Source organism: Chelonoidis abingdonii, chromosome 4 (genome assembly GCF_003597395.2).
Source record: "Chelonoidis abingdonii isolate Lonesome George chromosome 4, CheloAbing_2.0, whole genome shotgun sequence".
NCBI classification, from domain to species: Eukaryota; Metazoa; Chordata; order Testudines; family Testudinidae; genus Chelonoidis; species Chelonoidis abingdonii.
Window position 1 is genome coordinate 54,152,019 of NC_133772.1, and position 23,514 is coordinate 54,175,532.

The following is a 23,514-nucleotide window of genomic DNA, read 5'->3' on the forward strand; positions in this document are numbered from 1 at the left end:
GCATGCCCTGTCCTTCTGGATCCTGGAAGTCCCAAGAAAATCTTAGCCCTGCTATTCTCCACAAACTTCGGCTGAAAATCTCCCATCTGGTCTTGGGCAGGGCCAAGACCTGCATACGCTGTGCAGAGTTCTGTACTACAATGACCAGCCACTTGGTTGGCCGTTCAGGTGTATCTGTTCTGCCTGCAATCTTACATCACAGCCAGCTAGTGATTTGGACTGTCTCTGAGGCCTCCTGCACCAGTCCTGTCACTTAGGTCCTCCATCTGTCTAGTGGGAAGACCCCATGCTTCAACATGGATCTGGATGCCAGCTGCCTGTTCCTAGTGCGCTATGATCAGTGCTCAGTGCTGTCTTTTAGCCAAGCCCTTATCCCAGCCACTGTAGGATTTACCCAATGTCAGCACACTCTAGCTATGCTGGCGATGGACATCCCATGAGGCACTTCTTCTGCTTGTCTCCCCACCTGATGCAGCGCCTCGGCATTCTCTCAGCAGCTCAACTTTGGGACCATCTAACTGATTACTCCCTGGATGTCCCGGGGACCGAGTGGCTTGGCCACAAAGCCGCTCCCCGCCTTCCTTTCCGCTGTTATACAGTCTCATGGGTGTTGGACTTGGAGGGAAACCTCACGGCACTTGTGAGGATCCGGGTTTCATAAAACATCAGAGCACTCCATGTCCTCCTATTGGCCTAGCTCACCTACAGCAGGGATCGGATGACCAGGGCAGGGCGTATCCGTGATGGCGGATCTTGGTCCTTCGACAGCACTGAGCTGGCCTCTTCAGGACCTGGCTATCCTTTGGTGATACTTGGATGTTGCTTTCTTTAGCTTTTTCTCCGTGTTTCCAATGTGACGCGGAAATGCCAGAGTACTGTAGCTAGAGGGGTACTGTATGTCTGCTATTGCCCGCTAAGTCAGTTCCACCCAATCGAATACTGAACTACCTCCAATCTCTTCACTAACCATCCGTGCCACAATTCCATTCGGGACTCAATCCCACTGTCAGCGTCAGGTGATTAGCGAGTCGATGTCTCGTTCATTCTTTACATAACAGCGATGTCATCTGGGGAGGTGGCTGATGTAGTTCCACATCCTCGAACCTGTACCACGTATCCAAGTCTTTTGATTATCGGCATGAGGGTTTAAGCCTAAGCAGAAACAGCAGCGGGGGACAGTGCACACCTTGGTATATGCCCGACTGATGCCAACTTAGTGCAAAGTTGCCTTGGAGTTGACTATCTAGTGTGTCTTCCCATCAACCCCAATTGAGTTCTTGAGGAAGTCCTTAAAGTGTGCCTGTTGACTTGTATAGTGCCTAGACATTCACAAGATCCACGTGTGGCGGAACATTGAGTACATAGGATTTCCTATAGTCAATTCCAGGCTGTGCTCAGATTGTCGGTCTAGACCCTATGAGTCTTGGGCGATCTCTATCTATGACAACTGGTATTTGAGCCTCTGGTGTTGTTACCATGCGACCTTCGAGCTGTGCTCATGTACTGGCCCATGTTGTCCTGTAGCTTGGCAGCTATGATGCTCGATAAGACGTTCCATGTTGTGGGGAGGCAGGTTATTGGCCGTAGTTGGCCGGTTCTGTCCCCTTGCAGGGGTCTTTCATGATCAGCACTGTCCTTCCTTGTGTTAGCCATTTTGGGTGGGAGCCTGCTGCTAGCAGCTGGTTCATCTGTTGCTGCTAGGCGGTTCATGCACTGCTGTTAATTTCTTTAGCCAGTAGGTGTGGATCATGTCGGTCCAGGTGCTGTCCAGCTCTTCATGTTTTTGACCCGCTGCTGGATGTCTTCTACTGGGATGGTGACTGGTTTCTGTTCTGGGAGATTGCTGTGCTCTGTTCTCAGGTCCTGGCAACCACTTTGCACTGGTGTTATGAGTCTTCTCTTCTCCCAATGTTCTCCAGTACTGTTCAGTTTCTGCTGCTGGTGGCTCTGCTGTTATTGTGTTGTTTGCACTGCAGTGGGAGTACACCTTGGATGGTTCCTTAGAACAGGGCATTTACTTTTTTGGCCTCTGCTTCTCTAGTGTATCTCCTTAGCCTGGTAGCCAGTGCTGTGAGCCTTTGTTTTAGCAGTCTCTAGGGCTTCAGATGGAGTCAGGCCCTTGTATTTTTTCAGTAGGCCAAGTCTTATCCTTTAATCTCTACACCCTTCTGTAGTTCACCAGCTGACTAACTTCTCTCCGAGTCGCCTTGATCTTATCCTCCAACCTCATTTTCCAGGTGGGTACATACTGTTGTTCTTTCTGATCGTGTAGCCAAGATCATCTCAGGATTACAGAGCTGTAGCGTATACCAGTTCATTGGTGAGTTATGGTGGTAGTAGGGATTGTGATGAGGGCTCTATTGCATCTTCATAACATACTATCTGATCGTACTTCTCACTGGAGCCTTGGTAATCGGTCTCGAGGATTGACTGTAGCTTTAGTTTTTCCATGATCTTATGCCTCATATCAGCTCCTGTGCTCTGCAATGGAGGGGTGACAGTGAAGTTTCAGCTTCAGGTGTGGGCCGCACATCCACTTGTTCTTCCAAGTCTTCTGAGTCTGGATGTAATGTGGAGTTGGTCTATCTCAAGCTGTGAGAGCAGCTTCCTCTTTACTATGTTGAAGCGTTGGGTAAACTAGCTGTTTCTCAGTAAGTGTGGATGTAGGTCTTTTGTCCATCCACAGTCCCCTCATACGTTTCATATATCCCCTCTCATTAGGTCTACTGTTGTAGTAGCATTCCATCAATTCCAGGTTCTCTTGTCTCGTCCATGAATGGTTTGTATATACACACATATACATATACATATATACACACAGAAAACATGCTTTGAAATCTGTTGCAAGACAGAGTTGACAAACAGGTTTTCTGTCAGATGAGGTTTATTCACCTGTCTCTGGGTTGAAACGTAAATTAAGTATGGATCTCCCATCATCTGTCTACAATGAATGCAAATGAAGGATTATACAATTTCAGAAAGGATCTAACGGCTATAGAAACACGGTGGGAGATACGCTTGAAAGATCTGCTGGCCTATATCTGGGGAACAAAGAAGGCATCTGTCATCCTGAACGTAGGAAGTATATGGGCATTGCGTTTACAACCAGCCTTAGCTGAAACACTGCCAAGGACTTTGCGGAGGGTGAGATAAACTTCTTCAGATTGGAGGTTAGCCTGTTAAGTATTTAGTCTCCAGAAGTGTGTTATGATTTTTTTTATACAAAACCTTTTGTTTCCATTAGCCTTACTCACGATCTCTTGAATCTTTGGTAATAAACTTATTATTTTTCTCACCATAAATCAGCATTGTGATATAAAGCAAGGTGCTGATCTTGAGTTGAATCATACAAACTGGTGTGTACCCTGTTTCCCTCAGGGACAGCAGACCTGGTATTTTTGAATGTGTTTAGTGGATAAGGGGCTGGACACTACAGGGAAATGCTTCAAAAGGGGTTGGGGACTGGGGTACACTTGTTAACCTGCAAAGCACAGGCCAGGGGAAATGCTTAGTTAAGCACAAATAAGTCTCTCATATGCTGCAGGCAGGGCGGGTAACAGAGGGTACCCAGGACTGAGAGTCACCAAGAACTGTCATAATGGACTAATGGAATTTGCAAATTAGCAGTATGAGGCCCAAGCCTACAAAGTACTCAACAACTCCTGCCTTCAGCTTCCAATGAAGTCAAGAATAGCTGATGGCCTTCAGAACCTGGGGCCCTAAATGTGACTAACTGAACGTCTTTTATCCATTTGGCAAGTGCAGTCTACTTTTAACTCTTTATGGTAATATTTCATAATTCACTAGTCAATGTTCTCTTGTACAGTCTGCAAACATAAGGGAGTCTTAGTAATGTGAGACCTTACTCTGAGGTTGAACCGGCTGCCATTGACTTTGAGGCAGGTTGAAAGGTTGGCCCTCTGATATGTCATCCTTCCTGAGAATTGGGATGGCAGCAGTGAGTTTTTGAGAGAACTACTGGGTTTCTGAATTAACAAAAGTACAAATTAGTAAGGCTCAGCTGGACACATTTTAACTGCTTTGAGGATGTGGCCACACACAAGCATATTTTAGTCAAGATTTTATTTTATTTTGCACTGATACAAGCCTTACACCAAACTTCCAGTCACTGTCAATCACTCTTATTGAGATTACAAACTCTGACATCTGCTTTGGAGATAATGGATTAATTTCTTTTGATACATGTCTATCTCGTGATAAAATCAATAAGCAGCCCACAGAACAACTAATAACATGAACCAGATGGTAGAAGTACAATGAAAGAATTAGGATGCATATCATTTACCCCTTGAATATTTCTGTGCACCCGCCAGGTCCAACTGCAATGTGTCACCAAAAAACAGAATTTCAATAATCATATACTTAAATGATCACAGACAAAATGGGAGTTTCGTCCAGGGAGCTAATTCACTTTTTGTGAGGCAGTGAGATGTGCTATAGTTCCAGGTCGAGAGTTTTACATCTGATGCCCAAAGCTTTACTCCTAATCTATATTTAGGCACCTAAATAGAAGAGGTTTGATTTTCACAGGTTCTAAATACTCAGAAACTGGGTTTGCTCATAACCTTTGAAAGTCAGATGACTTCTATTTAGGAGTCTAAATATGGTTTTAGGTGGCTAGCCCTAGGCACCCAGGTTTTAAAATCTTTGGCCTAAGATTTAGGCTGCTACTTTCAAAGGGTCCTAAGGTAATTAGGCACCTAAATCACATAAGCTCTTTTGAAGTTCTCAGTATTAATCAGCATTTAGGGCCCTCTTTACTAGATGTCAGAGCAACTGATATCTTGAGGTCATTAATATATTAAAAATACTTTCTCTTTCAGTGGAAGAGTTTATTGCGTCTAAGGCATGTTTCTTATGTACACATTACTATTGAATGTGTAACGGATGCCTATATAATCATTGAACAAACACTAGCAGCACCTAAATTCTGGTTCAGTAAAACAGATACCTTTAGTAGGAAAAGTAAAATGGGACACACCAAGTATGAAAAGTGCTACTGCATATTCTGTCAGTTTCAAATGAAAAGCATGAAGAACAAACCGTTTCCAAGGGAACACATTTTGCCCATAGGTAAGCATTCAAAATGTCCACTGAAGTCAATGGTTGTTGCATGTGCTTGTCTGAAGGCAAAATTTGGCCTAAAGAAGTCAAACCACACAGAAAATATAAGAATGAATGATTTTGATGATCTGATGTCCTCTGCTATCTGCAAAAGGATATAAATTTTGTGCGTGTGTACACACATACAGTGCGGGCTATTATTTTCAACAATATTTTCAAAAAATTGATTTTTCAAATGCTATTTTTTCAGTGCAGAAAATAAAAACCAGCTTTCCGTATGGCAAACAGATCCAACTGCAGTATGTCACCAAAAAACAGGGCTTCAATAATCAGATATTTAGGATTCTTTTATAAGAAAAGAGTTCTCTCTTTATGCCATTTTATTGAGAAAATGATGGCCCCTATTAAAATAGGCCCTGATTCAGCAAGGCATTTAAGCAGGGTGCCTAACTTAAAGCACATGAGCAGTGCCATTGATTTAACTGGGACTCCTCGCATGTTTAAAATGAGGCATGTGCTTAAGTACTTGGCTGAATTAAAAAAATAATTAGATACTTAAGTCCTGATCCTGCACCATTAAACTGAATAGGAATTCTATTTTTGACGTCATGGAGCGCAGGGTTAAGCCCTGAAAGCTCATGTCCTTATTTCAGTCACTCTTATGCTACAACTATTGCTCCTGTATGATACATACACACTAGAATAACAACTAAATTGCTCAAACGTCTCTAACTCTACAACTCTAGAGACCATAATGTAAAGCCACAGTTGTTATGTCTGTACAGATAAAATGTCAGCACATAAAATGGGGATTTCTAATCAAAACACACACAGACACTGTGCCTCACCATGCTTTCATTTCCTCTTCTCTTCATCTCCCTTCAGGAACGTCCTTAACCCTTACCAAACTGCTTCAGTTTAAGATTAAGCAATGACAAAACAAAATGTTTGCTCTGAGTCGACTTTAAATATTTTAAATTGTAGCAAAATGCATAACTTCATGACTATCTCTGTGTTGTATGCCATGGAAATCCATAACATTACCCACTGTTAGTAAAGTTTTTATATCCTCCAGCTCCAAAAGTACACATCCCTATCATTTGAGCTAAAGAATAAACTCCTTTAGCTGCTAGCAGCATACAGTCTATGACACAGCTGAAATGTTCTTATTCCATCCAGTAGGAGGCAGTGTCTCCACCAATTCCTTGCAACATTACACTTATCTTACAATTACCCAGACATTTTGCAGTTTGTGTCACTTTTTTCTAACACCTTGCAAGTCAAGCCTGCAGCGAAAGACTAGAGACTGGATCATTCAGCTGAATGCACAGCTTTGTCAACAGTGACACATTGAAGTACACAAGCATTTTCCTGTACTAGTAATGTGTCCATATTTCACTAATGTTTATTCAGTGCAGTATGTCAGGGATCAAATAAAGTTATAAGCTATTTTCAGCTTTCAATTGTTAACCTACTGTGCATGAGTTAATAAATATCAATCAAGCTGAATCTCTTCCGTTCAACAGCAACAGCCAGATAACTGACTTTGGGAACAACCAGTGTGCGGTTCTGAATGATAAAGAATAAAACCGGAATACAGTGGCCTCGGATTCTTTTAAAACAGAGCAACACAGACCTAGTGATAAGTGATCATAAGTCAAAGGATAGCTGTGGACTGTAAGTTCTTATGGATTTCCTTAAGTTTTTAAAGGTCAATAATTTATCAACAGTTACCACATCACAGAACCCAAGATGCCATAGTTTTCTATAATTCTGTCTGCTCATCACATCACTAGCATCAGCCCCCATTATCTGAAGGACCTTATGGTAAGGTGAGGAAAGAAGCTGCCCTAGGTTTGGATAAGCATCCAAACTGCTGGATGTTTATCCAATTCCAAAACCTTCTTAGGCCTTGGCATTACTGACATTAAAATAAATAAATCCACCAGAATGCATATAAAACATTTCCTGGCTGGTACCCTAATGGACTAAGACCCCCATCTGACTGGAAGAATTGTCACTGGAAAATTTTTGTAAATCTCAGTAACTACCAAAACAAGAAAGCCACTCACTGAAAATCTGCATGCTGATTGGCTAATGATATTGTGTCAATGACGTCTACACATAGCACTTCATAGCTCTTTCATCCAAGGATTGCATGGAGCTTTACAAACATTGATTAATTAAACTGCACATCCACTCTGTGAAGTAAATATTACATCTTCTCAGGTGGAAAAAATGAGGCATATAAAGATTAAGGCCAAATTGTTCACACTTAACTTCAAGAGAAGCGGAGTTTGCTCAGCACCTCTGAAAATCAGGATACTTAAGATTTAGAGGCCAACATTTAGGGTGTGTCTCACTGCAATCAGAAGTGTTATTGCAGCTCACTAGCTTTAATCTAGCTAGCATGGCTAATGATAGCAGTGAAGATGCAGCTACATGGACTTCAGCGTGGGTTGGGGACCTTGAGTTGCTAGCCAGTGCCACCATCTTCACTGCTATTTTTAGCTGTGTTAGCTAGATTAAAGCTAGCGTGCATATGCCTACCCACACCACAATTGCACTGCTCATTGCAGTGTATGTACACTGGTAGACACTTGCATTTGAAAATTTGAAGTTAAGTGATTTGCCCTAGGCTAGTCAGTTGTCAGAGCCTCAAGCAGAAGCTGTAATTCCTTCACTAGTCAACCTCTATACACAACACTGCTACAAACGTTCAGTACAAGTTCCATGGCTCTTGATGCAGAGAGAACACTTTCTGTTGGTAAATCTCAAGCCCACTGGGATTTCACCACCACCACCACCACACCACTTAATTTATATTCACAAATGCAAATGTAATTCAGAAAAGAAAATTAATTGCAGCAAACATTTGGGGTTGGCACTTCATTATCCTCCTTAGATACAGAAGAACTGAATGACAGATTGCATTCTCTCTCATTGCCAAGCTAGAATATCTGTTTTTGAATAGAAGTCCGCTGAAAAATGTGGCCTCCTCCAAAGGGCAACACTGAGTAGTCACACCAACAACCTGCAGGGGGGTGATAGCTTTAGCAACCTGGCAAGATCAATAGCTGGCATTCAGTGCTAGACATCCATCAGTAACATTTAAAACCAGCTTTCCATGAAGAACATAGAAAATTGTCCAGTTTTGCTGACTGCCAAATCTATTTGCACAAAAAGCAGGATAATAGTTATAGAGGAAAACATTTTGTCCTGTAAAAATGGCAGGAGTAGAAGAAAAAGGGAGGTTAAGTTAACAATTAACAAAATAATTAATCCCAACAGAAAGGGGAAATCTCTTACATCTCAAAACTAAGTGACATGTAAAAGAAAAAAAAAATCAAACATCTCAAATCCAGCAACGTACACAGCTAATTCAGGGAAAGCTACACTTTATAGCCAATGGAAATTAAAATCTGCTAGAATCAGCTAAGTATGAAGCCTACTGACTATAACAGCCTTATAAAATTCTATTCACATACTTATTTGAAGTGATTTTTTCCCATTTCATGTGTAAAAATTATTACGTTGTTTTCATTATCCTCAATCATCACGATAAAGGGGCTAAAGTGAGCAGATTTTGTGATTGGGCTAGTAAATTTGCAAGGCAGGTTTTTACAGTACTTCAATGAAAAATGGAGTCCAGAGAACATTTTTCCTGTATATTTGCATTATGGACCAAATTTGTAGTCAACATCTGCTCTGCGTATTCACCAGAGGCCGTATTCTGATGCCCTTATTCATACCAAAAACACTCTCATTTAAACTAATGGGACAAATGATTTGTCTAAATGAACAAGAGTGCTCTTTGATCTAAAAACTAGGGATTTGTTAGCGCACGGTAGCAGGGTCCACAAAGATACTTGGTGAGCAGCAGGTTCGCCAAGAGTAGATTTATACCCCACGAACTAAGTGTTGAGTATAAGTGGTAATGTAAGGCTATCAGGATTCGGCCCAAATTTTGCTCACACAATGTCATATTCTTCTGTTGAGTAGGACCTTACCCCATGATCCCATTGATTTCAATGGAACTAGTCACAGAATAACATGTGGCAGAATCTGGTCCACAATCATTCACAAATGGTCACAGATTATGAAACATTTGGAGCCAGATTCTGCAGCTAAGTAATACATTATAAGGGAGTATCCTCCCACTGTTCATGTAGCAAGTGTCATGACTGGAGCCTGGGTCATCAAACCTAGTGGTTACAGAAGGAATCGGAGTCAGGAATCAAGCCAAGAGTCAGAGCCAAGATCCAGAGCCAGAACTGCTAGTCAAGCCAACGGTCAGAGCTCAGGAACCAGGAACAAGTCAGGAGAGTAGGATCCAGGGCCAAGTCAGGACAGCCGGACTCAGGAGTGGGGCAAGAAAGCAGAGTCCAATGTAGCAGCCACCCAGAAATGTAACCAGTTGCCCAACCTCTTGTCTCTCTCTTTGGGTTTAAATATGAAGCCCTGAAGTCACTCAGAGGTTCCAGTGTCCCTTCAATCAGGGCCACATGAAGACTCACTGATGTAGCTTCAGGTTTCATAGTCTCTTCACCTGGTTGGTTGGTAGTGAGCCGCTGTCTGAGATGAGGAAGGCACCCGCTGACTGGGAACCCCACAGGTCCAGGTTCAAAACCTGTGGGGTCATAACAGTAAGATACTACTTAATATGAGTAATGAGGGCAGAATCTGGCCCTTTATTTAAGCAGCTGTTTGCATTTTGAGGGAGTAGACCTTTTGGGCTTCCTTTCTGTGAACAGTGAAGTAGTAAACAAGCTTATTAGCGGAAGTGCAGCCAAATCAGCAAGGATGATTCTGACCTAAGGCACAGTCCTGAGCAAAGAACAGTGCATAGCTACACCATCTCAAGAGCAGTTCTGATATCCCAAGATGCATTGTGACTAGTGACGCACTCTGAGTCACAATTCCTCCCCCAATTCCTCCTCCTCCCCAGGGAGGAAGGTAATAATTTGCTGCTAGTCAACCAGAACTACAGTAACATGAACTAGTTACCTTTTAGTTCATGCAAGCAGAGTCTACACCGGGCAGTTACAGAAAAATACTTCATTATGCACTGCAACCCACATACCCATAGTGCTCTACACTATGGGCATGTAGACAAGCCCTAAACTAATGTGGGTTTTCTCATTAACCCATAACAATGTTGAATCCTTTTTTGAGTCTTACTAAACCCTTGAAGTGAAATCCCAGCCCACTCAAGTCAATGGGAGTTTTGCTATGGACTTCAATGGAAACAGAATTTCCTGCTTGACATATCATAGCAACGAGTTCCTAACCTTTAAATTGCATGTGTTTTAAAAAAAATCTTTTAAAAAGTTTTTCTTCCCTCTTTCTGTTGGTAAAGGGTGTTTTCAGCAAAGGAAAGACTGACTAGGTAATTGACAATACGGAGAAAAATGTGAGGAGTTCTGTCAAATGTTCAAGGTAATTAAAATGCAAAAACAAAAAAAAGAAAAGTTCTCTTTTTTCTCTTAGCACTCTCAGTTATACTGATCTTATGTTACTTGTGTCTACATTTTTCAGAAAGGAATGGAATTTTCAATTTTCAACCCCCTCTCCTCACTTTTTTTTTTTAAATTATAACAGAACAAAATGAATTGTTCAGTCCAGAGATACCTACTGCTGTAATTCCACTGATATCAGTGGAGTTAAGCCAACAGCAATTCTGGCCCAAGATATCCCCATAACTGTGTATTATAATTAAGAGACTTTGCAGTATGACTTGGAACTCATTTGATTCAAAACCCATCTCCTATGTGCAGTTTTCCAGAACCATTTGCTCATCTATTTCAGATTGCATGAACACAAGAAATATCTTATCTTTGGATGAAACAAATCACACCCACTAAAGGTATAATTCCAGAGGGGGTAAGTCACCCAGGAGAGCAGAAGTGTTTGAGAAGACTGGACTTCCTGAGAGCCTTAGATCCAGAAAGAAAATGTTCTGTATGGGCTCTCTCCTCATGGGTGAATAATACACCTGATATTTAAACCCCCTGAAGGAAAAATCAGCAGGAAAAGAAGGCAAGGACTGTGCAGTTCATCGTCACAATGTTCACTCATCAGTTATCCTATTCAAAAGTTCAGTGAATAGAAAGAGGCATGTAAGTGCATTTCTACAGAATATACTGATGATCTCAAGATCTCTGATCCCTACGAAGCCCTTTTGTATGGAATCAAAGAGATACAAGAAACCTGTGCTCCGCACTTGGAGAAATTCAGCACAAAAAATGCTTTGCACCTTTTTGTTTCCATTTCATGAGTGACCTCTGCAAGAGATATTGACCCAACCTCCTTGAACTTGTGCATGTGAAGTTAATCTTGAAGTTAAACACTGAAGGTCGATTTCTCAGTGTTTTACATATCCTATGTGGCCTTTTATTCTTCAGTTCTCCATTTCTCTCTTGCTCTAAGTAGTTTCTCTCTGAGTCCCTAAAGTTACCTGTTGTACTGGAGCTAAAGCACTTTGATTGTAGACTTGTCTCGGCCTTCTAAAGGCTTCCATCCTTTAAGAAAATTAACCTTTGCACTCCCAGTTAAGTGAGTTATACGGTCTCAGGACCAAATCACACTTTCACTTGCATGCGTACAACTGTACAACTCCGAGTCACTTCAATATCTCAGAGCAGAATCTGGTACAATAGATGGGTCTCACATTTCCCTAGTCCAAGCATCTGAATGGGTTGCAGCTTGACACATGCTGAACAAATGTGGTTGGATGCTGCTTGGCAAACTGGGCTGTTGCTTCACATTTATTCCCCCTGTTTTATCACAAGACCAAGAAACCCAAGCATGAGCTTGTGATGGTGCAAGCAGCATCAAGTGAGACTTCTAAAGGACTTTGAAAAGCATTCTAGATAGAAAACAATCTGCTCATCTTATCTGTTGTGATACAGCATGGCCAGAGGGCAGCATAAGAGTGTTAGCAGGGGGCCTTATTCCCTGCCAAGGGAGGAAGGTTTGCTTTAGATTAACTAGAACAGCTGTGACTCCAATTAGAGCACCTGACTTCAGTTAGAGCACCTGACTCCAGTCATGGGATATAAACCCCTGCTTCAGTCAGACAGGGGGTGGTAGTTGAAGGAGAAAGGTTGGATTGGAGCAGAGTGCAGATTGCAGAAGAGAAGAGTTTGTCCAGAGAGAAATAGAAGGTTTGGAGGAGTGCTGCGGTGGATTGGGAAGCCCAACAGAAACCCTAGGTAAGGGGCACCAGGCTTGTATAGAAGAGAGGCGAGAAGCCCTTCACAAGCTGACGGGTATGAGAGGGAAGTAACCCAGGGGAAGAAACCGCTAGTCAAGTGGTTCACCACAACCCCAGGGCCCCTGGGTTGGGACCTGGAGTAGAGGGCGGGCCCAGGTCCCTCCCTCTCCACTCCCCTCCTCCAAGGACACTAGGGGAGTGATTAAGAACTGGTTCAGAGGCAAGCAATATCGCCCTGAACCTACCCCAAAGAAGAGAAAGCGCGAGACCCAGAGAACAATACCGGCAATTTGCCACACTGTATATCTCATCCTTTATTCACTTCCCTTGTTCTTGATTACTAAGGACGTTTGCCATGAAATGGGATTATGATTCCTCACTAATTAGCCTTCCTCTCAAGCATGGGGCACAGGAGTCGCTTGCTATGACCATCAGGTGGATGTATCTCACCAAACCAATTTCCTGCCATTGCGGAAGCCTTGGGCATTGGTGTGCCATGGTCCCTCCTGTTCTTTGCCTGTGGGACACAGATTTGAGGGCTGCAATACTTTAGTCTAATTCTGGTAGTTGGGTTTATGACTCTGACTAATTCATAGCTATTGTTATTCATTCTCCATTCAAAGTCATAATCCTTGTTATAACACCACAAGTACATGCTGAGCTACAAGCTTCAAACTTCAGTCACTTTAGAGTTATGTGCATAATAAAAACTGGCAATATTTTAAAGACAGATGACATTTGTCTTTTTCACCTTCGTACAACTAAATGCTAGCACTACTCAGAAAATGGACTATTCCCCTCTCCCGCCCCCCAGAAAATTATTTTTATATATATATAAAAAAATTCCCCCCTCACCCCTATGAGTGGTATGTGTCTTCCTCAATCTCGGGTCCTCTACCAGAGGCCTGGGAGTTTGGGAGTTTTTTAAGAGACAAGGTGGGTGAGGTAATATCTTTTATTGGACCTACTTCTGTTGGTGAGCAAGACAGAACAGTTCTGTGTAAACTCAAAAGCTTGCCTCTCTCCTACCAACAGAACTAGGTCCAATAAAAAAAGATATTGCCTCATCTAACTTGCCTCTCTAATATCCTGGGACTCGCATGGCTACAACAACACTGCACGAACTTTGTTTGTTTGTTTTCAGAAAAAAACACAGAAAAGTTTCCAGACGCAGATTGTCAAAACTTAAAAATTCCCATCCAAAAAACTCAAAAATTCTAGCTGAACACTGAAAGAAATTCCCACTTGGGTCCAAAAATGTTCAGTTTTCTGACCACAATTTGAAAAATTTTAAGAAAACCAGACACTTTCTATGAAAAATGTCAGTCAAAACCCCACTTTTCAATTGAAAAAAAATCTCAGAAAAATATTGATCGACCCTATTAAAAACAGCTGAAGTGATTTTGCTCAGATTTTCAAATACTTGGACTTCACAAAAAGAACCAAACATGGAAATTTCCAGCCCAAAATAGGATTTTCTTCAGACAGTTATTAGCAAGTGAAAAGAGGGGATTTCTCATAAAAATTGTTCTTCAAACATAGTATAATATTGCTTAAGAACACATATTATAGTTATGAGCAGGATTATTTCTAACTAGAAGGTTATTCAAGGTTTTCCAGCAAGTCTTTAATGTATATTATATATAAAGGACTAAATAAAGTTTGATATGCTTTAGTTCTAGAAATAGGGTTCAATTCCCATCTCGTATCAGTGTGAATCAGCTGTAACTCTGTTGAAATCAATGGAATGACAATAGTGTAAAAATAGTGTAAGTGAGAGAAGAATCAGTCCTGTGTGATAATTTTTCCTATATTCAGCAATTTTGAAAAAAACTGGAATTCTTTACAGTGAGGTTTTTAATCTAGCCGCAGACAAGTGACAGCTCTCACCTACTGAGGTCAGATAGGACTGTGAAAGTAAGTTAACATGAATATATAGCCCTGTTTGCTCTAAAACAAACAGGCACAAAAATATAGTAATTAATTGTAGTGATAGGCTGACAGACTGCACAATGCACAACTGGGGAAAACAGAACATTCCCAAGCTTCTCTTTCTCTGGAAAGAGTGATATAATTGCAGACTGGCTCTTTCAGGAAGCAAATCATTTAAAGTAGCACGTACACTACATTAGGATTCAGTCTCTCTCTGTCTTCTCTGGAGGCCATTTGATCCTAGGAAGTGTTTTTAATCAGGGATTTGATCATCAGACTATTCTAATGTTCATGCTCATTCTTCTCTAGGTCCCTCAGGCCTCTTTACAGCATTATGCTGTGATTTTAGGGTTATGTAATTTGGTACTTAATGCACCTTACTACTAGCTCAGGACAATTTAAATAACTCTCTGATATATAAATCACATAGCAGAACTGTTCCTTTCAGCTTTGAAACTCTCTCCTTCAGTGGATAAGTCTCTTTTTTATCCCTCCCTTTCCCCTACCCCTTTTGCTATTGAGAAAATGGCCACTTCATGATCTCTAGCACCTTTATGGTTACTATAGCTAGTTTACAATTTTGAGAAAGCTGTCCCAGGAAGAATCATCGCTGTACCTCTCCATTTACAGAATATCTTCCTCAATTCAACAAAGTGCTTAAGCACATGCCTAACTTGGAACTATTCACATACTTAAAGCTGATCATGCGCTTAAGGACCTTGCTGAGCCAGGGCTTAACTCATTAACAACCCTGATATTCTAGGATTAGAACTATTCTTTGGCACAAGCTACAAAAATGATCAATTAAGTCTCCATGGTTTTGGCTAGTGGGGTGCAATGATGTGTGTGTGTGTGTGTGTGTGTGAGTGTGAGAGAGAGACAGATCTGTACTGACTTAGGAAGAGATGAACCAGCCTGATCTTGCCACAAATCATTTAGGCTAGTGATTCATCGTCAGACAAAACTGGGATTGGAATGGAGATCACTTGGGTCTCTATCCAGCAGTGAAACCAGAGGAGGAAGAAATTCATAGATTCCACAGCCAGAAGGGACCACTGTGATCCATCCAGTCTGACCTCCTGTGTAACAGGCCAGAGAACTTCTCTGAAACGAATCCTTTTGAACTACAGCATATCTTTAAAAAAAAGTCCAATCCTAATTTAAGATGGCCAGTGCTGAAGAATCCACACAATCCTTGGTGTACAAAATCCCAAACTCTCAGCATCTTTCTCTAACGTCTTTTTGTCTGTTTCCTTATCTGTAATTTGTATCACTTGAAATCTGACTTCTTCCCTTTCTGTGTAAAGCCTCTTCTTTTGCTATCAAACTGTTCTCTTCCTCCTTGCTCCCTCTGAGAATCTTTGGCTCCACAATCCATTCCTTCTTGATCATTTTGAAGATCAGTTCCCCTTCCAAGGCCACCAATGGACCTCTATCCCTTCTCCAATTGCATAGCCATAGATCTGCTAAAGAGAAGTGCCTCTTGCCACCCGTAACAGCACCTCACTGCTGGTCCATAAATCAGATTGAGATTATTCAGTGCTTTCCTTCATCTCAGCAGGGAATGCATGCCACTTCCTCTATTAGCTTAAAACACCTGATTCACCTCAGAGGTTGCGAGGTCCTGCTTCTCCTCAGAGCTGGAAGTATTTAATGTGAGGGGCTCTCTCAGTAAGATAGGTGTTGGGGGTTGCTGGCCCTTTCCAGAGGAATCATGGCCCAGCCTACCCACAAGGAGCAAATTTTAAGGGAATGACCCCATGTTGGCAGTTAATTGACCAATAAGCACCTGGGCCTGATAAAAACCACCAAGACTCAGTTGGAGAGAGGAACTTCCAGAGATGACGACAATAGCAGCGGCAACACTGCTTCTTTCTGCTAACTTCTCCATGCTGAGGTAAAAGGACTGAGTAGAAAGGGGCCAGCTGGGGGAGAAGCTGACTGAGGGCTACAGCTAACCTGAAGCATAATCCTGCTCTAGACCTGTGGATTTATGAGGAGCATGAGATAACCCAGTCCCTGAGGAGCCTTGATGATTGAAAACCTAAAACTTTCAGGTTATGAATCAAATTATAGTGGATGTAGTCTACAGACAGCATGAAACAACAGGATTAAGAAGTGTGAATTGACCCATTGATCTCAACAGCGAGTTGATTCTGAAACCTAATGATGATAATTTCAGTGTCAACACTGATATCCATTTCACTGTTTATTAAAGCATACAAGAAAGAAGAGGGATGATCACTTTAAGAAAACCTTCACAACCTGTTGGGAACAACTCTCTGTCTGGTGTTTTGTTTTGGCAACTCAAGTAAAAGGAGTTCAGTTTGAAGATAGTGTCTACCACAGAATTTCTTCTCCTCCCCACAGTCAATCCCTGATCGTAACCCTAAAAATGTACACATATTGTATAGCTATCTGATCAGTACCTGTTGCCAGGAACATGCAAATACATGTGCCCTACAAGCAGTAGAATGCCTGGTTCTTTAGTGGACACACAAAACCAGCCAAGTGATCAGTAGTTTTGCTTAACTAATAAGTGTACAATTGGGTCCCACTAGGATAGGAACAAGTATGAAAAATCGGGACAGGAGTAAGGGTAACAAGTGCCTATATAATAAAAATCCCCAAATATTGGGACTGTCCCTATAAAATCGGGACACCTGGTCCCCCTACACTAGGAAAACGTCACAGCATGAACAATAAATCTCTTAGATCCTCATCACAATCCCAGCATTGTTACACACACTACAGGCAAGATTCTGGCTTCCTGAGCATAATGAGAGGAGGGAGGCATGGGAGGCTACCTGTTTCTGTACAAGGGTTAGCACAAACCAGAGTATGTGCTCCTTGAGAAAAACTGGTGGGAATCCTAGTGACACTGGTGCTGCTGGCACTTCAAGGGGGTGAACCTTACTTAGATGGTCCTGTAACAGCATGGCACTCACCTCTCGCAAGCACCCCCTTCTGATTGGGTGTTTCTGCAGTCTTTAAATACTCCCGACCCTGGTATTGGGCCATACTCCCAGGGCTTCCTCTATGGAGGCAATGGTTTTGCTCTCTTGATCCATTCTTGCCCCAGCTTTCCAGCTGGGCTACTACGTAGTTCAGCTCCCCTTCTGGGGGTTTATTGCTGTCCAATTGTAGACCAGTTCTCCTGTGGCCTATGCCCACTACTCCAAAAGTACCAGCCCAGGGACCCTAAGAACAGCAGCCACATGCTGCCATGTCCCTTTAACTACACTGCTTTCAGTTCCCTGGGCCACTTCCCTGCAGCCCCAGCCTTCGCCAAAGCTTCACCTTACCTCAGGCTCATCTAAGTTCAGGCCCAGCAACCACCCAGGAGCTCTTCCTCCCTTCCCCAGTCCCTGCCAGCACTGAGCTGTTCGTGGTGCTGCAATTCCCTCTGGCCAGCCAGGAGCACCATCTGTGCTCCTCTAGCTCAAGCAACAAGCCAATCTGTCTCTGCAGCTTTTATTATACGACCTTCCTAAGCACTGATTGACTGTTCCCTACAGCCACTTCAGGCTGCTTGAAGGACTCCTCTTCTGTTCCTTTCCTGGGATGGGTGTAGTAAGGCACTGAGGCCTCCAGAAAGGGGCCTCTGGGCTTAGTCCACCCCATCACAAGTCCCTACTATTGTAGTGTCTGAGCACTACAGAATCTTTTATGTTTATTCTTACAACACCTCTGTGAAGCAGGGATGCACTATGATTCCTTTTTTAGAGATGAAATACCCAGAGGCTAAGCAATTCACCCAAGGTCATACAGGAAGTCTGTAGTGGAACAGAGACACGAACTCAGATCTCCCGAGTACAAGGTTACTGCCCTAACACCTGGACCGTCCTTCCCCTGTACACTAGGTCTATGCTACACCTTAGCATAGCGCTCTAACGTGTTGCACTCTAACCACCTCATGTAGACTCTGCTGGTGCTCTCTATGGCTACATCTACATTACAAGCTCTGACTGTGATTCTCCTGATCACAGACACATGCTCCCACTAGCTCCTGTCAAGCTACCGTGAGTATAAATAACATTGTAGCCATAGTAGCACAGGCACTGTCAGTAGAGTCACAACTGAGCCATGCCAAGTATAAACCCACCTGAAACTGGTGCATATGTACTTGGCCTGGCTAAGACGTGCCTCTGCTGACGCTACCCAGGATACTGTAACTAAGGCGATTTGTACCCATGCTAGCTTGATGAGCAACCATGAATGTGTGTACACGATTAGTATAATCACACCCCTAGATCCAGTGCAGACGTAGTGTACAAGGTACCTAGTTCACGTTGATATAGTCACATTTCAAACTGGACCATGTTAATGGAAAATAGGCAGCTTTTAGAGCACAGCAGCATGGTCTACACAGGGTAGTTAAAGTGCAGCCCATTAGTGCACTTTACAAATCACATCCCTCTGACGTGTGCTGCCCGAGACATGTAGAGAAGCCTTTAGAGCCCGATTAAGTTCTCACCTCAGCACAACTCCATTTATTTCACTGGAGTTACTCTAGATTTACAGTGGTGTAAGTGAAGCCTCCAAAATTTAACATTATTAAATGCAGCAACATCCACATCTTTACGTTATAACTCAGTATATGTTGGGGAAAACCAAGAGCTTATGTTTCAATATTTCTCTAAGCAACCCAATTCTTAAACCAAAATGTTCCACATATGAACATTTTCATAGCCAAATGAACTACTAGTCCTTCCTGTAATTCCACTGAATAATTCCTCCACCTTTTTTCATCTTGACCAACATTCTAAGTGTGATTGCGCTATTGTGCCGTAATCTGCAGCTGATGAAGTTTGGTTTGGTACATTCTGATGAAGTGGGCATATTATTCTGGACTACTTTCCATTTAAAAAGAAAGCCGTTCACTGATCAGGTCATCTTTTCTTTTTACTGTAACTAAATTATATCTCAAGTCACTCTCTCAGTCTGCTTCCTTTATGACCATAAAATGACATTTAGTTTAACAAACCATTTTAACTTATCCTCCCTGAGGTTTATTTTCATATATGTTGAAATACCACTGGGCCTGATTCTGAAAGGTGCTCGGCACTCGTCTCTCACTGAGCTAGAGCCTGGAAAATGGCTAATCTGCACAGAATATATAATCAGTTTTGCACTCCTGTGCCCCTGCTACAGCCCCTGCAGGGCTCCTATGCCTGATGAGAGCAGCCTGAAAGTAGCCCAAAGGGCTGAAACTTCAGCCAAGAATTGGCCTTGGACAGAAGTGTACAGACTCCTCTGCCAGACCCAATTAGGAACAATTTCCAACTACTTAACATTGGGACTGGCTTTGTGTGACAACTTATACAGTAGAACCTCAGAATTACAAACGCCTCAGGAATGGAGACTGTTCGTAACTCTGACACATTCATAACTCTGAACAAAACATTATGGTTGTTCTTTCAAAAGTTTACAGCCGAACATTAACTTATACAGCTTTGAAACTTTACTATGCAGAAGAAAAATGCCACTTTCCCTTGATTTTTTTTTAGTAGTTTATGTTTAAACACAATACTGAGGTGTATTTTTTTTTCCTTTTGGTCTCTGCTGCTGCCTGACTGTGCACTTCCAAGTGATTGACTGATCAGTTTGTAACTCTGGTGTTCATAACTCTGAAGTTCTACTATATCTCAAGTTTCAGCCCAATGTGATTTTAGAAAAGCCAACATACTAAACCTTAAATCTCTAAAAACTACTGTTCCTGTCACAATGAACATTAGTATAAGTCAATGTGAGTTAGGCACCTAGCTACTATCTGTGCCTTTGAAAATTTCCCCCATTATCTCATTGGTTTCAATGGAACTATTTCCATAAAGGGTTGCAGGATCACCCCCTATATTTCTTCATGAGACTGACATCAGTACACCAGACATTTATTTTAGTGAGGATTAAAAATCATTTTTTACCATCTTAAAACTATTTACTGGCAGAAAAATTCATCAATTTGTTTTTAATTTTAGAAGATCTGTTTCCTTCCACTTACACAGTGTTGTGCATATTTGCCAGGTGAGAAAGCAAGACAAGAAGGTAGGAACTATAATCACTCTACAGTATGTGAAACTGACAGACCATGTGCTGTGCTGTATAAACATCTTTAAGCTTCCTAAGTCTTCGTTGTAATTCGATTAGGTATATGGTATTTTTTCAGCTTCATAAAGCACAATGCTGTTTGCACATCATTTTCTTCTACTTTTCTATTTTTCCAATTATTCCAACCGCATGCAAATTGGTTGGTATTTTTTACTGCCTGAAAAGACTGCCTCAAATGTAAGATTGCATCTTTCTAAGCATTAAACAATGCTTAGGTAGGCACTGGGCCAAAAGACTATGCTGTTTAAGAGCAAAGGAACAACACAACAGCTGGCAGTAAGCAATCTTGAGAGAACTGATAATACTTTGTAATCCCAGCAAGATATTCTCTAAACAGATGAAAACAATTATTCATGTTGCCTTATTATTTGGCACTCATCAGAATTCTGCAGAAGTTCATATCAATAATTGGAGTATATAAAACACTGGATTGCAGACAAATCTCCCATGATCTGAGGGAAAGTGAATTACCCTTCAACTGGTCTCACAAACATTTGAGGCTTTGGAGCATCATTTATTCTTCTTTGCTGCAGTATGAGTGACATTGAATACATAAGGTCACTTGTTTTAAACAAGAGCCAAGTCTCAAGAGCATCTCATCATGGTATGCCACCGTGACCACCCCACAGTGTGGGTTTACGAGAAATAAGTCTCCAAAGCACTCTCCACTCAGAATTCCTGCCCTATCATTCCATCAGGGGTTCAAGACTTGCCTCCCAACTCCCCAGAATAGGTCACAGGACCCACTCCAAAACATGAGTTACCTAGGGATCTGTGGAAATTATGGGATATCCACAGGAGGCCAGAGCTATTAGTATGCAGAAACCTGTGCCTCCAAACTAGCTCTAGTCCTTGGTGGTCCCCTGCTTAGTCTCCAGAAGCAGGGTTCCCCTGGTCTGTGCTACAAAGGGCTACCCTTGTCATGGCCAGTCTCATAAATCTTTTGAGGAGGCTTTACGACAAGAGAATATCTTTTCCACTTAAGCTCAGTGAGGCTGGAGAGGAACAGTGTTGCAGTCCCCAAAGCCCAGCCTCCAACTCTTTAGCTTTTACTGTTTTAATTTCAAGCTCATGAATATATATTCTAATGTGCACATCTAAGTTTCATTTCAGTTCCACAAGGTTTTAAACATATGTATAAAAATATATGCATTATTGTATTCATGGTATCACACTGTTCATTCTTCATGAATATTCAATTACCAGTAGGAATTCATGAAAATGTCTGCATAACCTGAAAGTTGCCCAAACTTTTGCTGGAAGTATACTATTCAGTATTTGTTAGGACATTTCTTTTAACTGACCTGGGAGCAGAAACAATACTATATCATCAATGTCACACTGCAAATAATCAATAGGGAACAACTGAAACCAACAGTTTGTAAACGATTTACAAACAACTCATAACCCAAAGCTCATTCTTCTGAAATATTTGGTGACTGCTTTCAAATGTTAAATTCCAAATAGACCTGCAAGTACCAAATCTCGTTAGTGAATTATTAGTGAACCAAAAGAAATGACAAAATTTATGGAACTTTTGGCTCCACAAACATTATTTGACCTGTCTACTTCCAGGCTTGTATTTGCCCTTTGCCAGCCATTGTAGAGTCTGCATTCTCTTTGAAATATGGACTTAATATATTCATCCAGTGAAGCAGTGACTAATTCAAAAATGCTTTTCGTTAACTTGTCCTGACCGCTTGCAGAAGTATTTAAACCTCAAACTCTTGACTATACCAAGCCCCTGTCATACCTTGTGCTCCTCCCTAAGGTAAAGGTATCCGAATGAGTCCTAAAGTTAAATCATTGGAATTTTTAGCAGCTTTTTCACAGATGGGAACTGCAAACTCAGAATTAATTCTCTGAAATTCATCTTTCCTCTTCCTCCTTTTTTGAATATAAATGTACTCAGGAAAAGATGAGAAGATAAAGGAAAATTAATTTAAGTTTCATCTGATGTATTCCTCACTTGCTATAAAGAGGAGCCCATTAAATCTTATGCGTCTTTCTACCACTTAAGATTCCTTTTTCCTCAAACTCTTGCATATTTCACATTTCTTGAATGAAGAAGAGAAAAAAACTTTTCTATTGCTTTTTAAATAGGCCAATTCATCCTTGTAACAATTCACATTACTGAAATCTTTTAACACAAGTCTCACCAGTTGTGAAATCTCTACACGTCTCTTCACTGATTAAAAAAAAACTTAAAAAGAAATCAGCTATATAGAAACAGTTTCTTGGTTCCATAGGATAACAAACCTAGAAAAAAAAAAAAGCCAGGGTCATTTCACTATCCTGAACAGATTTTGGTGCTCTAGATGCCTCGAGGGACATCCAGGATACCACATGAGTTGGACTCTTACCCATCACTGCTAGTGAAATTCAGTGAAGACCACCAGGCACATAGCTTTGGTAGCACTCGTGGATGATTTCCTCATGACTGTGGACAGAGATCAAACTGAATCTAAACAGCAAGCTTTCAAAATTACTGGCCTCAAAATGCTCCTAAACCATATAAAATGACCTGGTAGGGGGTTGCAAAGTAGCTCTAAACTGGCCTCAATCATTCTTTCCAAAAGATTCCAGAATAGTGATGGGCAATTGCTCATTGTCCTGCAGAGACTTTGTGTGTATTGTCCTTGGGCTCCAATATCATTAGTACACTGATGACAACCAGCCGTCAATCTTTTTCTCAGCTGTCATGGCAAACATCCTCACCCAGATGTCACAGTGCCCCAGAGAATGAAACACTTTGATGAAAAAACAGCTACCAGCACAAGGCAAGATAGGAGTGTGCTGTCAGGAAGAAGCATTACTTTAAGGAGCTCGCTACACTATAGCCACCACTGAAAGACTCTGTTCCTGATTTTCAAATAAGTGTGAAACCTCAGAGTCCTATTCGATTTGCTCAGGAGCAGGGCCAGTATTTTCCAGAAATTGCCTCTGTTTTTCATGAAATGGCTCTTCATTCTGGAATCACTAATCAGAGGGTGGGAGGGATCATTTGTCCCACCCCAGATGTCCGCCAGGAGACACCTGACTCCTCCCCAGGGTCCAGGAAAGAATCTAAGGGCTGAATGCTGTGAGACTTGCCACCAGCTTCTCCCCTTCTCACATCGGTCTAGGCTTGGCTTAACCTCTCAGCAGCATCCACAGCGCCTCTCCCCCTCCCT

The 23,514-nt window shown here is 41.8% G+C and overlaps 1 protein-coding gene across 2 annotated transcripts in view; it reads right to left on the reverse strand.

Annotated features, from left to right (window-relative positions):
- GALNT18 (polypeptide N-acetylgalactosaminyltransferase 18) overlaps positions 1 to 23,514 on the reverse strand; it is a 509,102-nt gene that overhangs the window by 248,671 nt on the left and 236,917 nt on the right. The gene's annotated exons all lie outside the window — the stretch shown is intronic.